Raw genomic sequence first — 16,457 nt, forward strand, 5'->3', positions numbered from 1 at the left:
TATAAATTATGAGTCACAGGTAGCAGATATATTTAATAATAAATTCTTAAAAATAGTGAAAAATAAAGGGACAAACAGTTCACAAGAGAAATCACAGCAGTATGATGAAAAAGCACAGCTCATAAAATTCAGTCATATGAATGTATCACCAACTTCTCCTTCCGAAATTAAGAAAATTATATATTCTCTCAAAAATAAAAGCTCATCTGGATTTGATGGTGTTTCCAACAGAGTACTGAAGATTTGTTCACATATAATAAGCCTTGTCTTATCTGAAACACGTAATGCATCACTAACTCAAGGCATTTTTCCAGATGTACTGAAATATGTTGTTGTTAAACCCCTCTTTACGATGGGTGATAAGAGAGATGACAGTAACTACTGACACAAGCACTAAGTAACAAAATAGTGTTGGAGGTATTTTCTGCAATCTATCTAAAGCATTTGACTGTGTATATCACAATATTCTCCTACATAAACTGAAAATTTGTGGGATTGATGGTACAGTTAACTGACAGATAATGTCATATGTAATTAAAAGAATGCAGGGAGTTACACTGACTAGATCAACCAATGTTCTACAGGGACATTATTCAGACTGGGTAGCAGTCAGTACAAGGTTCCCCAAGGCTCAATCTTAGGTCTGCTATTGCATGTCGTATTTGTAAATTATCTTCCATCTAACATAAAACAAGCAGAATTAGTTCTTTTTGCAGATACATTAGTACTTTAGTCAGTCCACGCATACATATGACAACAGAAGAAATGATAAACAAGGATCTTAAAAGTATCACTGACTGGTTTTCTGTGAATGTTCTCACCCTTAATTTTAAGAAGCCACAACATATTTTGATTCTGCATGTCTAGGGGTATTATACCATTAATAAGCATAACACATAGTGAGGACATATCTCAGGTGTCCATATAAATGAGAATTTAAACTGGAGAAAGTATATTTTGGAATTCCTAAAACAGCTTAGTTCTGCCACATTTGCACTTACAATCTGCAAATCTAGGAGAGACGCAAATCAGTAAATCAACATATTTAGTAATTTCATACGGAATAATGTTCTGGGGGTAACTCACCTTTAAGAAAGAAATCCTTTATTGCTTAAAAACGTGCTCTAAGAATAATATTTGGTCCTTGCCCACTATCATCTTGTAGACACCTGTTTCAGGAGTTTGACATTTTGACTACTATTCTACAATACATTTATTCCTTCATGAAGTTTGTTGTAAATAACCCACTACAATTCAAAATAAATAATGATGCTCATAATTACAATACCAGAATGAAAAAGACATTCATTACAACATATTAATGTTGTCTTTAGCACAAAATGAAGTGAGCAATCCAGCAACTAAAATTTTTGATGCTTACCCAGTAATATAAAATGTCTGTCTGACAACAAAAGTTAACCTTAAAAACTATCTGGAAAAGCTTCTGATTCAAATGAGTGAACAGTCTGTCACATTTATGTAATTGTTTTATTAGTTCCAATTACATGTTTCATGTGGTTAGTGCAGCATCAGACTAGAACAATAAAGAAATAATTAGAGCTTGAAACACGTGAATCTAGTGAACAGCAGATCTAATATCACTACAAGGTGAGTAAATTAAAAAAATTAAAAACTTAGTTGGTTGATTGCTGCAAATTATCATATAAAACAGCAGTGGAAAACATGCTTGCCATAAATTTCGAGTTAAAGGACGGAAACCCAAAAAGAGGTAAAAAGTTTGGTGTGGGGGGGGGGGGGGGGCACGCGCGCGCTCGCACACACACACAAGGGGCGGAGGATAAGGAGGTTAAATATAAAGGGAACCTTACATATTAATATGAAAGAATACAAAAGGGGACGTGGTGGGGTAAAAGAGGAACTGGGGCGATGCGAGGTTTGTGTAAGATAGAGGGTAATGTTATAATAAAGGAAAGGGTAATTTGTGGTTTTAGAGGAAAGTTTAGACTTGGTAAGATTGAAAGAAATGTGCCTTAAGAGTTGAAGGAATGGGGAGGAGGCGAGGGAGGAATTAATTTTAATAAAAAAGCTGGATAAGAGAGAAGGAGGGGATGAGTGGTAGTAGGGGCAAGGAAGATTTCATTTTGGAAAAAAGAAGGATAACATACACTATGTGATCAAAAGTATCCTCACATCTGGTTGAAAATGACTTACAAGTTCGTGGTAATGCTGCGTTTCAATATAGTGTTGGCCCACCCTTCGCCTTGATGACAGCTTCCATTCTCACAGGCATACATTCAGTCAGGTGATGGAAGGGGCGGAATGGCAGCCCATTCTTCATGGAGAGCTGCACTGAGGAGAGGTATCAATGTCAGTCGGTGAGGCTGAGCAAGACGTCGGCGTTCCAAAACATCCCAAAGATGTTCTATAGGATTCAGGTCAGGACTCTGTGCAGGCCAGTCCATTACAGGGATGTAATTGTTGTGTAACCTCTCTGTCACAGAACAGGTGCTTGATCGTGTTGAAAGATGCAATCGCCATCCCCGAATTTCTCTTCAAAAGTGGGAGGCACGAAGGTGTTTAAAACATCAATGTAGGCCTGTGCTGTGATAGTGCCATGCAAAACAACAAGGGGTGCAAGCCCCCTCCATGAAAAACATGACCACACCGTAACAGCAATGCCTCTGAATTTTACTGTTGGCACTATGCACACTGGCAGATGACGTTCACCAGGCATTCGCCACACCCACACCCTGCCATCGGATGGCCACGCTGTGTACTGTAATTCGTCGCTCCACACAATGTTTTCCCACTGTTCAGTCATCCACTGTTTATGCTCCTTACATCAAGTCAGGCGTCGTTTGGCATTCACTGGCATGATGTGTGGTGTATGAGCAGCCGCTCAACCATGAAATCTGGGGTATCTCACCTCTTGGCTAATTGTCATAGTACTTGCACTGGATCTTGATGCAGTCTGGAATTCCTGTGTGATCATCTGGATAGATGTCTGCTTATTACACTTTATGACCCTCTGCAACTGTCGGCAGTCTCTGTCAGGCGACAGACGAGGTCAGCCTGTACGCTTTTGTACTGTGCGTGCCCCTTCACGTTTCCACTTCACTATCACATCAGGAACAGTGAACCTAGAGATGTTTAGGAGTGTGGAAATCTCATGTACAGATGTATGACACAAGTGACACCCAATTACCTAACCACATTCGAAGTCAATGAGTTCCGCAGAGCACCCCATCAACATCTCACGATGTCTAATGACTACTGATATGGAGTACCTGGCAGTAGGTGGCAGCATAACGCAGAGAGTATGAAAAACGTATGTTTTTGGGGGTGTCCGGATACTTCTGATCATATAGTGTAGTATCACAAAAATGTTTGATTTGTTGTAATCAACTGCTCATTGAGACTGTGTTCAGCAGGCTGTTCACGAATTTCTAATTCTTCCAAAATTGAAAGCTTTTCGCCTTTGGGTGCATGGTCAAGGATTTGCAACTTATCTAGAGGAGGCTGATTATGCTTGATTCTCTTAACGGGATCGGAGAAGGAAGAGTTGTTTTTGATGGCACCCCTTCTAGCTAGAAGGTGTTCTTGAAATCTAGTCTTAATTTCTCATCCAGTTTGGCCAATGTATGATGAGGGGCACTGTAAGCACATGATTTTGTAGACCATGGAGTGGGAATGAGTCCTTCAAGAATCGTTAGCTGTGATAGAAACAATGTTGGATCTTACCATTAATTGTGATGCGAGATGCCTTTAATAGGTTCCACAACGAAACTTTGTCTCAAAATTTGGTAGAAAATCTGAAGAAATTCTGGTTGTATGTAAAGTACACAAGTGGCAAGATGCAGTCAATACCTTCGCTGCGCAGTGCCAATGGTACTGTTACCGACGACTGTGCCGCTAAAGCGGAGTTATTGAACGCAGTTTTCCGAAATTCCTTCACCAGGGAAGACAAATGGAATATTCCAGAATTTGAAACACGAACAGCTGCTAGCATGAGTTTCTTAGAAGTAGATACCTTATTAATCACTTGATACGGGCAAGTCTTCAAGTCCAGATTGTATACCAATTAGGTTCCTTTCAGATTACGCTGATACAATAGCTCCCTACTTAGCAATCATATACAACCGCTCGCTCACCGATAGATCTGTACCTACAGATTGGAAAATTGCGCAGGTCGCACCAGTGTTTAAGAAGGGTAGTAGGAGTAATCCATCGAACTACAGACATATATCATTGACATCGGTTTGCAGTAGGGTTTTGGAGCATATACTGTATTCAAACATTATGAATCACCTCGAAGGGAACGATCTATTGATACATAATCAGCATGGTCTCAGAAAACATCGTTCTTGTGCAACGCAGCTAGCACTATTCGTACGAAATAATGGCCGCTATCGAGACAGGGGATCTCAAGTTGATTCCGTATTTCTAGATTTCCGGAAAGCTTTTGACACCGTTTCTCACAAGTGACTTCTAATCAAGCTGCGGGCCTATGGGGTATCGCCTCTGTTGTGCGACTGAATTCGTGATTTCCTGTCAGGAAGGTCGCAGTTCGTAGTAATAGACGGCAAATCATCGAGTAAAACTGAAGTGATATCAGGTGTTCCCCAGGGAAGGGTCCTGGGACCTCTGCTGTTCCTGATCTATACAAATGAACTGGGTAACAATCTGAGCAGTTCTCTTAGGTTGTTCGCATATGATGCCGTAATTTACCGTCAAGTAAGGTCATCCGAAGACCAGTATCAGTTGCAAAGCGATTTAGAAAAGATTGCTGTATGGTGTGGCAGGTGGCAGTTGACGATAAATAACGAAAAGTGTGAGGTGATCCACATGAGTTCCAAAAGAAATCCATTGGAATTCGATTACTCGATAAATAGTACAATTCTCAAGGCTGTCAATTCAACTAAGTACCTGGGTGTTAAAATCACGAACAACTTCAGTTGGAAAGACCACATAGATAATATTGTGGGGAAGGCGAGCCAAAGGTTGCCTTTCATTGGCAGGACATTTAGAAGATGCAACAAGTCCACTAAAGAGACAGCTTACACTACACTCGTTCGTCCTCTGTTAGAATATTGCTGCGCGGTGTGGGATCCTTACCAGGTGGGATTGACGGAGGACATCGAAATGGTGCAAAAAAGGGCAGCTTGTTTTGTATTATCATGTAATAGGGGAAAGAGTGTGGCAGATATGATACGCGAGTTGGGATGGAAGTCATTAAAGCAAAGACATTTTTCATCGCGGCGAGATCTATTTACGAAATTTCAGTCACCAACTTTCTCTTCCGAATGCGAAAATATTTTGTTGAGCCCAATCTACATTGGTAGGAATAATCATCAAAATAAAATAAGAGAAATCAGAGCTCGAACAGAAAGGTTTAGGTGTTCATTTTTCCCGCACGCTGTTCAGGAGTGGAATAGTAGAGAGATAGTATGATTGTGGTTCGATGAACCCTCTGCCAAGCACTTAAATGTGAATTGCAGAGTAATCAGGTAGATGTAGATGCGAAAGCTACCTTCAAGTGATGACCTTTAAGAAGGTCTCCTAGAAAAGGTAAGGACCCATATATGGGCTCTTAAGTCCTGGACTTCGGATCAAAGTAGGTGTTATTTTTAGAGTTTTTTTTTTTTTTTTTTTTTTTTTTTTTTTTTTTTTTTTTGTATATTTGATCTACCAGTCTAGAATGGTATCCGTTGGTTCTAGCAATGTGTCCCAGGTTTGCAAATTTTTATCCAACAGTTTCTGAATCTAAGAGGAGCTCACATAAATGGTTGTCTATGTAATAAAAGAAGCTTCTTTTACAACTGAAAGGGTGCCAGTACGTCGAGTGGACAACAGTGTCACTGGTCGTGGGTTTTCTATAAACCCCAAAAGTGGTACAGTTACTGGATAAACTGAGTGTCCAAATCATTGGTGGAGCAATCTGTGGACATGGGTCAATCGTTAAAAACCAGTTTTGGATGGAGATGGCAAAGTTCATCTGTGAGGAGGCATACGTATCTGTCAGTGCACTCCTTATTAAAACCTCCCCTCACCCCTTCTTTCAATGCTTATGGCACCTTTCTTTCCACTTCAAAATGTTCCTCTACCAACACAAGTTTGCCTTTTGTTTATTACAAAATTACCCTCTACATTACATCATAAACCTCGTATCACACCAATTCCTCTTCCCCCCCCCCCCCCCCCCCCACTTTTCCCCATTCTTCCATATTAGTAATCAAGGTTTCCGGTATATTAACTACTTCTTTTCCCTCCTTCCACCCCCCCCCCCCACCCTCCTTTCACATCAGTTGTATTTCTGCTGCTCCAGGGCCATGACATGGACTAGTAACTCATGACAAGCATGTTTTCCACTGCCGTTTAACGTGACAATTGGGTCCCATACTTAACACTTCCAGCATTCAACCCAGTAAGTTTTTTAAATTTTTTTTAGTGATATTAGATCTGCTGCTCGCTGTATCCATGTGTTTGAGCTCTAATTATTTTCTAATTGTTCTAGTCTGATGATATACTAGTGATGAGAAATGAATAACTGGAACTAATAAAACAATTACATAATTTCAACAGAGACTGTTCACTCTATGACTCATTTATCTATTGTTGCTGCGTCTGCCACAATGGAGTGGAATGAAAAAGTATTTCACCAAGAACTCTTGCTATTCTGGAGAAGAACTTCTGTTATTGTAATGTATAAACAACCCTAGAAGAAGCGCAGGAAACAACATAAGTCTTTACTATTTGCCTTCTAACCTAAAAAAGGCCTTTGATACAGGGCCCACTGAAGCTATACAGAAGGTCTTAAAAAGTTTTTGCTCCCCTGAACATTTTGTCAAACTAATTCAATATTTCCATGATGACACACCTGGGCAAGTGCTACATCAGAATGAAACATAGGACGCATTCCCTATTACTAATGGGCTCGAACAAGGATGTGTCCTCGCACCAATGCTGTTTGCTCCATAGCAGGCTGCCATGCTTTATGAGCATGCTATAAACAATGGAGGAGTAGAACACAAATACAGATTTGACAGAGGGCTATTTAATCAGTCTAGACTGTACTCTAAAAGATTCACAAGTCTCACTCAGGCTACAGCACGTTGATGTAAATGCTTCTCCACATCCACAGAGCTGTCTGTAAATTGTTTCAGTACTGCATATAAACAACCAAAAACAAAGATACTAGCACAGCCAGCTCCCAGAACAGCTTTTCCAGATCTCAATATCTCTATTTCTAGCATGCCTTTGGAAAAAATACATCACTTCCTCTATCTAGGAAGTATATTATTAACTAATTGTTCATCGGAAAAGGCCGTGGAGAACAGGACGCATGCAACACATTTGGCTTTTGGACGTCTCCTACATCAGGTCTTCCTGAATAAAGAAATGTTGCAATATGCACCTGATGGTGTATTGAGCAGGTGTTGTTTCTACCCTGCTCCATGGTTGCGAAATGTGGTCACTATATTGCCATGATTTTAAGAAACTAGAACGTTTCAATCAACAGAAGCTTGTATACATTATGAATATCAAATGGGACGAATTTGTATCAAACAATATGGTTCTTGAGAGGGCAAAGACGTGAAGTATAGAAACCACTGTTATTGGGCACATCCGGTGGATGAGAAACAACAGACGTCCTCGACAAATTTTGTATAGTGGAGTGGGCACACGTTGAAGGCTCCGTGCTGCTCCTCTGAAGTGCTATAAGGACCAATTCAAGAAGAACCTAAAGAGTCTAAACACTGACCCAAGTAACTGGCACGCCAAAGTAGAAGACTGTAAACATTGGTGCACAGCTACTTCAGCTGCTGTCTCGTGTTTTGAGCAGGAATATCAGGGGCAGGAAAACGAAACAGTTGGAGGGGCAAACTTTGCCAGGTCCAACCACATCCTCCATCCTCTATTACGTGCAACATATGTGGCCACATGTTTCATGCCACAATTGATCTGCTAAGCCATCACAAGCATCTACATACCTGAACTGCAATGCAATACTGGAAATACAGGAAAAAGTGAAAACTCAGCTACGAGTATCAGCTGACGAATGTGTAAAAGGTGGTGTGTTGCAATTACTAACTCACATATTTATATTTAAAAAACTAACTAACCAACAAATGTGTTTGACTTATGAGAGAGCATCACAGAACTACGAGCCCTGAACTGTCAGGCTCTTGGAGATAGATGCAAATTATCTAGCTAAAGCCTAGTTACAAAATTTCAAGAACCAGTGTCAAGAGAAGAATATAGGGTAAAAGTGCACTTACAGTGTCGGTGCCAATTGGTAACAGTAGGAAACAGTTTATGCAGTGAATAATTGGAAGTGTAAACAACAAATCACGAGTCAGATGATTAGACAAGGTGGTGGAACCAACGAGAAAATGGCGTTCAATAACTGTCATCATGATTTCAAATGTGTGAAATATGTGGGAGCATGGAGGAATATATTCTGCAGACTGCTGTCATATAAAACAGAATATGATCACAAAGCTTAGACTGTACTCGGGGTTCCTGACAAACCACCATCTTGCAAATGGGGACATTCTGAAAATACTGCATAAAGTTTTGAAATGATCATGGGGCTACACAACAAATCAGTCTGTCACCACAGCCAGGTCTCCTCCAGTCACATTAGTCAGTTTTGCCAACTCACAACCAAATTGTTACATTTCAATGTAAAGAAGACCTCATTCACACTGTGCTGTAAATCAGTCTGTCACCACAGCCAATTTTCCTCCAGTCATATTTGTTTGCTGTACTAACTCGCAAAACATAATACTGGAATACAAAACAATACGCCAAGAAAACCTGTAACATTCCAAGAAACATACAATACAAGAAAGACAGGAGATTCAGTAATCAACATTACAATCCACAACAACCAGCTCAATAACTGTCAATCTCATGCTCTCTTTGTCAAAAACAAAAGTAATCAATTCATATCTTCTGCCAAATAGCATCATTAGATTCAGCAATGCTCATAGGCTACCTTATACTATCACCCAACTGGCAAACGTAAATTTATTGCCAACAGCAGTATGCAGTAGATGAGTCGCTGACACCTAAATGCACTTAGGCCAAATCTAAATACACTCCTGGAAAGCCCGCATCTCGTGGTCGTGCGGTAGCGTTCTTGCTTCCCACGCCCGGGTTCGATTCCCGGCGGGGTCAGGGATTTTCTCTGCCTCGTGATGGCTGGGTGTTGTGTGCTGTCCTTAGGTTAGTTAGGTTTAAGTAGTTCTGAGTTCTAGGGGACTGATGACCATAGATGTTAAGTCCCATAGTGCTCAGAGCCATTTTGAACTCCTGGAAATTGAAATAAGAACACCGTGAATTCATTGTCCCAGGAAGGGGAAACTTTATTGACACATTCCTGGGGTCAGATACATCACATGATCACACTGACAGAACCACAGGCACATAGACACAGGCAACAGAGCATGCACAATGTCGGCACTAGTACAGTGTATATCCACCTTTCGCAGCAATGCAGGCTGCTATTCTCCCATGGAGACGATCGTAGAGATGCTGAATGTAGTCCTGTGGAACGGCTTGCCATGCCATTTCCACCTGGCGCCTCAGTTGGACCAGCGTTCGTGCTGGACGTGCAGACCGCGTGAGACGACGCTTCATCCAGTCCCAAACATGCTCAATGGGGGACAGATCCGGAGATCTTGCTGGCCAGGGTAGTTGACTTACACCTTCTAGAGCACGTTGGGTGGCACGGGATACATGCGGACGTGCATTGTCCTGTTGGAACAGCAAGTTCCCTTGCCGGTCTAGGAATGGTAGAACGATGGGTTCGATGACGGTTTGGATGTACCGTGCACTATTCAGTGTCCCCTCGACGATCACCAGTGGTGTACGGCCAGTGTAGGAGATCGCTCCCCACACCATGATGCCGGGTGTTGGCCCTGTGTGCCTTGGTCGTATGCAGTCCTGATTGTGGCGCTCACCTGCACGGCGCCAAACACGCATACGACCATCATTGGCACCAAGGCAGAAGCGACTCTCATCGCTGAAGACGACACGTCTCCATTCGTCCCTCCATTCACGCCTGTCGCGACACCACTGGAGGCGGGCTGCACGATGTTGGGGCGTGAGCGGAAGACGGCCTAACGGTGTGCGGGACCGTAGCCCAGCTTCATGGAGACGGTTGCGAATGGTCCTCGCCGATACCCCAGGAGCAACAGTGTCCCTAATTTGCTGGGAAGTGGCGGTGCGGTCCCCTACGGCACTGCGTAGGATCCTACGGTCTTGGCGTGCATCCGTGCGTCGCTGCGGTCCAGTCCCAGGTCGACGGGCACGTGCACCTTCCGCCAACCACTGGCGACAACATCGATGTACTGTGGAGACCTCACGCCCCACGTGTTGAGCAATTCGGCGGTACGTCCACCCGGCCTCCCGCATGCCCACTATACGCCCTCGCTCAAAGTCCGTCAACTGCACATACGGTTCACGTCCACGCTGACGCGGCATGCTACCAGTGTTAAAGACTGCGATGGAGCTCCGTATGCCACGGCAAACTGGCTGACACTGACGGCGGCGGTGCACAAATGCTGCGCAGCTAGCGCCATTCGACGGCCAACACCGCGGTTCCTGGTGTGTCCGCTGTGCCGTGTGTGTGATCATTGTTTGTACAGCCCTCTCGCAGTGTCCGGAGCAAGTATGGTGGGTCTGACACACCGGTGTCAATGTGTTCTTTTTTCCATTTCCAGAAGTGTATTTCTTCAGGCTCCAGTGCATCATTCTCAAATGGACCATGCAGACAATATTAGATGAATTGCAGCACACTCAGAGGCATTTAAGCAGTCATTCTTCCTGCCCTCTACGTGCAACTGGAATGGAAAGAAATCCTAACATGTGATATCCTGTGCCACCTGCAGTTCGATAGACTGTATGTAAAAGCAGAACTGGCATATACCGGATGAAGCTCCATGTATGAAGTTCCTGGATATCCTGACGGATAATAAACTTAGCTAGCACCAGCAGGTGGATAAGTTAATCAGATTAGATTAGATTAGATTAGTTTTTCGTTCCATAGATCCGTGCTGAGGAGATCCTTGTGGATGTGGAACATGTCAATTTTTTTTTAAGCTGAAATAACAATACTAATAGTATGAATATATACAATACATCATTTGTCTCTATTAAAAAATTCGTCAATGGAGTAGAAGGAGTTGGCCACTAGTAAGTCTTTCAGGCTACTTTTAAACTGATCTTTATTTGTAACTAAATTTTTTATGTTTACTGGCAAATTATTGAAGATGAGTGTTCCTGAGTAGTGGACCTCTTTTTGAACTAAAGTAAGTGCTTTTAAGTCCTTGTGCAGATCATTTTTGTTCCTGGTATTGTATGTATGAACTGAGCTGTTTGTTGGAAAAAGAGATATATTATCTAGGACCAATTTCATTAATGAGTAAATATACTGAGAGGCAGTAGTTAGTATACCCAGTTCTTTGAAGAGGTTTCTACAGGACGTCCGTGAATTTACTCCACAAATAATACGTATTATACGCTTTTGGACTCTGAAAACTTTTGTTTGACTTGAAGAGTTACCCCAAAATATTATACCATATGACATTATGGAATGAAAGTAGGCAAAGTATGCAAGCTTTTTCATTTTTATGTCGCCTATGTCTGCTAACACTCGAATTGCAAATAGAGATTTGTTAAGGCGTTTCTGCAGTTCTGTGGTGTGCTCTTCCAAACTGAATTTATTGTTGTTGTTGTGGTCCTCAGTCCTGAGACTGGTTTGATGCAGCTCTCCATGCTACTCTATCCTGTGCAAGCTTCTTCATCTCCCAGTACCTACTGCAACCTACATCCTTCTGAATCTGCTTAGTGTATTAATCTCTTGGTCTCCCTCTACGATTTTTAACCTCCACGCTGCCCTCCAATGCTAAATTTGTGATCCCTTGATACCTCACAACATGTCCTACCAACCAATCCCTTCTTCTAGTCAAGTTGTGCCACAAACTTCCATTCTCCCCAATCCTATTCAATACCTCCTCATTAGTTATGTGATCTACCCACCTTATCTTCAGCATTATTCTGTAGCACCACATTTCGAAAGCTTCTATTCTCTTCTTGTCCAAACTGGTTATCGTCCATGTTTCACTTCCATACATGGCTACACTCCATACAAATACTTTCAGAAACGACTTCTTGACACTTAAATCTATACTAGATGTTAACAAATTTCTCTTCTTCAGAAACGCTTTCCTTGCCATTGCCAGTCTACATTTTATATCCTCTCTACTTCGACCATCATCAGTTATTTTACTCCCTAAATAGCAAAACTCCTTTACTACTTTAAGTGTCTCATTTCCTAATCTAATCCCCTCAGCATCACCCGATTTAATTTGACTACATTCCATTATCCTCGTTTTGCTTTTGTTGATGTTCATCTTATATCCTCCTTTCAAGACACTGTCCATTCCGTTCAACTGCTCTTCCAAGTCCTTTGCTGTCTCTGACAGAATTACAATGTCATCGGCGAACCTCAAAGTTTTTACTTCTTCTCCATGAATTTTAATACCTACTCCGAATTTTTCTTTTGTTTCCTTTACTGCTTGCTCAATATACAGATTGAATAACATCGGGGAGAGGCTACAACCCTGTCTCACTCCTTTCCCAACCACTGCTTCCCTTTCATGCCCCTCGACTCTTATAACTGCCATCTGGTTTCTGTACAAATTGTAAATAACCTTTCGCTCCTTGTATTTTACCCATGCCACCTTCAGAATTTGAAAGAGAGTATTCCAGTTAACGTTGTCAAAAGCTTTCTCTAAGTCTACAAATGCTAGAAACGTAGGTTTGCCTTTTCTTAATCTTTCTTCTAAGATAAGTCGTAAGGTTAATATTGCCTCACGTGTTCCAACATTTCTACGGAATCCAAACTGATCTTCCCCGAGGTCCGCTTCTACCAGTTTTTCCATTCGTCTGTAAAGAATTCGCATTAGTATTTTGCAGCTGTGACTTATTAAACTGATAGTTCGGTAATTTTCACATCTGTCAACACCTGCTTTCTTTGGTATTGGAATTATTATATTCTTCTTGAAGTCTGTGGGTATTTCGCCTGTCTCATACATCTTGCTCACCAGATGGTAGAGTTTTGTCATGACTGGCTCTCCCAAGGCCATCAGTAGTTCTAATGGAATGTTGTCTACTCCCGGGGCCTTGTTTCGACTCAGGTCTTTCAGTGCTCTGTCAAACTCTTCACGCAGTATCTTATCTCCCATTTCATCTTCATCTACATCCTCTTCCATTTCCATAATATTGTCCTCAAGTACATCGCCCTTGTACAAACCCTCTATATACTCCTTCCACCTTTCTGCCTTCCCTTCTTTGCTTAGAACTGGGTTGCCATCTGAGCTCTTGATATTCATACAAGTGGTTCTCTTCTCTCCAAAGGTCTCTCTAATTTTCCTGTAGGCAGTATCTATCTTACCCCAAGTGAGACAAGCCTCTACATCCTTACATTTGTCCTCTAGCCATGCCTGCTTAGCTATTTTGCACTTCCTGTCGATCTCATTTTTGAGACGTTTGTATTCCTTTTTGCCTGCTTCATTTACTGCATTTTTATATTTTCTCCTTTCATCAATTAAATTCAATATATCTTCTGTTACCCAAGGATTTCTACTAGCCCTCGTCTTTTTACCTACTTGATCCTCTGCTGCCTTCACTACTTCATCCCTCAGAGCTACCCATTCTTCTTCTACTGTATTTCTTTCCCCCATTCCTGTCAATTGTTCCCTTATGCTCTCCCTGAAATTCTCTACAACCTCTGGTTCTTTCAGTTTATCCAGGTCCCATCTCCTTAAATTCCCACCTTTTTGCAGTTTCTTCAGTTTCAATCTGCAGTTCATAACCAATAGATTGTGGTCAGAGTCCACATCTGCCCCTGGAAATGTCTTACAATTTAAAACCTGGTTCCTAAATCTCTGTCTTACCATTATATAATCTATCTGATACCTTTTAGTATCTCCAGGATTCTTCGAGGTATACAACCTTCTTTTATGATTCTTGAACCAAGTGTTAGCTATGATTAAGTTATGCTCTGTGCAAAATTCTACAAGGTGGCTTCCTCTTTCATTTCTTCCCCCCAATCCATATTCACCTACTATGTTTCCTTCTCTCCCTTTTCCTACTGACGAATTCCAGTCACCCATGACTATTAAATTTTCGTCTCCCTTCACTACCTGAATAATTGCTTTTATCTCGTCATACATGTTATCAATTTCTTCATCATCTGCAGAGCTAGTTGGCATATAAGCTTGTACTACTATAGTAGGCATGGGCTTTGTGTCTATCTTGGCCACAATAATGCGTTCACTATGCTGTTTGTAGTAGCTAACCCGCACTCCTATTTTTTTATTCATTATTAAACCTACTCCTGCATTACCCATATTTGATTTTGTATTTATAACCCTGTAATCACCTGACCAAAAGTCTTGTTCCTCCTGCCACCGAACTTCACTAATTCCCACTATATCTAACTTTAACCTATCCATTTCCCTTTTTAAATTTTCTAACCTACCTGTCCGATTAAGGGATCTGACATTCCACGCTCCGATCCGTAGAATTTATTATCAAGTTGTAATCCCAGGAATTTAAGACTGTCAACCTCTTCTATCTGCTCTTCTTCGTATTTTATGCATATGCTGGGTGGAAACCTCTTACAGGTTCTGAATTGCATATAGTGAGTCTTTTCGAAGTTTAATGTCAGTGAGTTGGCTTTAAACCATTTATCAATATCCATGAAAATATCACTAGCAGATCTTTCTAGAACTACACTTGACATACTATTTATTGCAATACTTGTGTCATCTGCAAACAAAACGAACTCTGCTTCTGGCAGTGTAACTGATGAGAGATCATTAATGTACACAAGAAAAAGCAATGGCCCTAAGATGGATCCTTGTGGGACACCACATGTAATTTCTTCCCATTCTGATGATGACTTAATTCACTAGTCCCTTGCACTGACACCCTTTGTTTCCTGTTGGTGAGGTATGACTTGAACCATTTTGCAGCACTGCCCGTGACACCATAGAATTCTAATTTACTTAAAAGGATGTTGTGGTTCACACAATCAAATGCCTTTGACAAATCACAGAAAATACCTGCTGCTTGTAATTTGTTATTTAATGAATTAAGTACACTTTCACTATAGGTGTAAATAGCCTTCTCGATATCAGAACCCTTCAGAAATCCAAACTGTGTTCTTGATAATATGTTATTTGTGGTCAGATGGTTGAGCAGCTGCCTGTACATTACTTTTTCTAAAATTTTTGAGAATGCTGGCAAAAGTGAAATTGGTCTGTAGTTTGATGGTATCTCTTTATCCCCTTTCTTGAATAGAGGCTTAACATCTGCATATTTTAGCCAGTCAGGAAATATCCCAGTTGTAATTGACTGGTTACACAAGTAACTGAGAATTGTACTAAACTCACAAGAACATGCCTTAATTAACTTTGTTGATATTTCATCGTACCCACTAGAATGCTTTGTTTTTAAAGATTTTATTATGGAAGTTATTTCTTTTGGTGAAGTGAGTGATATATTCATGTACTTGAAGCTATTTGTGAAGGCTAGTTTCAGATATTCAAGGGCATTATTTACTGATCCTGAAAGTCCCATTCTATCAGTAACGGATATAAAGTACTTGTTAAATAGATTTGCCACACTATGCCCATCAGTTACTAATGTGTCATCTACCCTTAGTGCTATTTGCTCCTGTTCCTTTCTGGTTCTACCAGTCTGCTCTTTCACTATATCCCATATTGTTTTTATTTTGTTCCCTGACATTGCTATCTTCTTCTCATAGTGCATTTGTTTAGACGTCTAAATTACTTTTTTTAATGTTTTACAGTATTTCTTGTATTTAGCTAAATCATCAGCATTGGAGCTATTCTTGGTCGACAGATACATTTTCCTTTTTGTCTTACAGGAAATCTTTATTCCTTGTGTAATCCATGGTTTTATTATAGACTTCTGTTTAATTTGAGTAACTTTTGGAGGAAAACAGTTTTCAAACATGGTACTGACATTGTTCATGAATGTATTATATTTTTCATTCATGTAATGAGCACTATAAACATCTTTCCAGTTCATATCTTTGAGCAGTTTTGTAAAACACTCAATTTTTGGTTGATTGACTACTCTCCTGTACTCAGATTTAGCAGTCTTGATAATATGCTTAGAATTTACATCTAAAACAAGGAGCTGCATGTCATGATCTGATAGTCCATTTATAACAGGTTTTATGATATGATTTTGTTCCTTTGATTTGTCTATAAAAATGTTATCAATGGCTCTCCTTGAGGATTTAGTGGTCCTATTTGGAAAGTTTACAGTGTGAGTTAGATTGAAAGACAACATTACTAACTGCAGTGAATGTTTACTGGAAGATTGCATTAGAAAATCTCTATTAAAGTCACCAGCAATCAAAATATCTTTGTTTCTTCCTGTTAAATAAC

The sequence above is a fragment of the Schistocerca nitens genome, chromosome 6 (assembly GCF_023898315.1).
Source record: "Schistocerca nitens isolate TAMUIC-IGC-003100 chromosome 6, iqSchNite1.1, whole genome shotgun sequence".
Lineage (NCBI taxonomy): Eukaryota > Metazoa > Arthropoda > Insecta > Orthoptera > Acrididae > Schistocerca > Schistocerca nitens.